The sequence below is a fragment of the Brassica oleracea genome, chromosome C8, assembly GCF_000695525.1.
Source record: "Brassica oleracea var. oleracea cultivar TO1000 chromosome C8, BOL, whole genome shotgun sequence".
In the NCBI taxonomy this organism is placed as follows: Eukaryota; Viridiplantae; Streptophyta; class Magnoliopsida; order Brassicales; family Brassicaceae; genus Brassica; species Brassica oleracea.
The window spans coordinates 35,436,880-35,438,865 of record NC_027755.1 but is presented as its reverse complement, the minus strand read 5'-3'; positions in this window follow the sequence as shown (position 1 = coordinate 35,438,865).

Below are 1,986 nucleotides of genomic sequence, written 5' to 3'. Positions count from 1 at the left end.
ATCTTTAAAAAAAAACACTAACATTTTCTATTATTCATAAGATATACACACACAACAAATTAACACACTCTATCAAAAAAAAAACATTACAAAACAAAACCAACCAGACACGTAAATTTCCTAGAGATTTTATAAAAATCTAGAAACAATGGTGACTGAATGCCATGATAAATAAAATACCCGTCTCATTAATCTACAACTCCTAACCACTATCCAAACTACGCAAAGAAACCACTATAATACAAGAGAACAACTAAATATTGCACATCGGTGTTTACCAAGCAGTTCGACAATCCCTAACACTATTCTCTAATCAAGAGAGCAACTAAAGACATCCGACAATGAAACCCATGTTACCCACCAGTCTCATATCCCTTTAAAATCACTTCCCTCTTCATTTTAACAAATCCAATTCTACAAAACTCACAGTTAAAACAAAACCTAAACCTTAATACACCATATATTTAGTTTCAATATCATTTGTATTATACAATATTTATTTTCACTTTTTCAAACCTATAGAATCCTACTACTTAATCAATACTACTAATTATTTAAATATTTCAAAACTAAATGACCTTAGCATCAATAAGTACACTATGTAACACACACACACAAAAACAATTACACTTTTCATTTTAACAATATATGACAAAATCAAACGTGACACACATTATTCGGACAAACTTACTCGCACAAGTCTTAGCAAAGGACCCCTACACCAACTAATATATCTCAACAAACATAAAACCAAAGACCACTATTTCCTACTAACATGTTTTCAAATCCATATACAATTAACCATAGATAACCAAAACTTCTATCAAGAAAATAAGTAACAAAAATTTCAAACCCCGCGCGAACCGCGGGAAAACCCCTAGTTTAAAAGGAAGTAATAATGAAACCACACAAAAATATACACATGTTCCTAACATGATAACAGAGGGAATGGAGAGAAGCACATGTGTACATTGATGGGAATCAAACACAAAACCAACAGTAAAATACCTCATCGATGGAGGATAAAAATGTAATTATGATGGATCGTTTAGCACAAGTCACCAGAAATCTAAAGCATATGATGTCTTTTCTGAAATGAACTTGGAATACTCATGGGAGCTGGGCAAGCACATTCCTCAGCCTTAGAAAGTGAGTTTCAAGCTCTTACACCAGCACTGCAAAACTCATGGTGTAAAGGCACCAAAGCTGGCGCTGGCTATAACTTAATACGAGAAGTATCAAATATGACAGTGAAGTAAGAAGTTTGAGGAGGTAGAGTTTTAAGCGGATTCAAAAGCGAATCAAACAAACCGGCAGACAATTCAAAGCATTCCAGCAAACTTATTTTTTTTATTTCACTCTTATAGTTTGGCCCTGGCGTTAGTCATAAAGTATTTCAAACTCGGATCAACCAATACAATACGTTTTCGGTCTAGTCCACTCTGTAAAACTAAATGCATTTTTTCTGGAGCCTATCAGATCAGTCGATATGGTATATTAAAAAAAGGGTTTAATATCTATATTATTAAAAGAGAAGTACCCATTTGAAAATGTTCTTACTTCATTAATTAAATTCCTTTTTTTCTTATTTTTTTCAGTTGCATTTATGAAATATCGTAAAACGAATAAAATTTTCTAATTTATTACTTGTCTTTTCAGTTACATTAATGAAATATGCTTAAATGAATTTAAACTTCCTATTTTATTGTTTGTCTTTTTCAGTTACCTTAATGAAATATCCTTAAATAAATTTGGACATAATGTCATTTAATCAACCAAAAAAACTCATGAGTTATCCTTACGTGCATAATTTTAATAATATAGATTTTTAAAAACCTGCATCATTAAAATGTTACCTAAAACATGCAGCACTAATATATAACATGTATCAATAAAACTAGAATTTGACTCACACAATTGTACGGATATTATTTTCAGTTGATTAAATTTAAAAATAATTATTTATTCAAAAAATATTTAAGAATG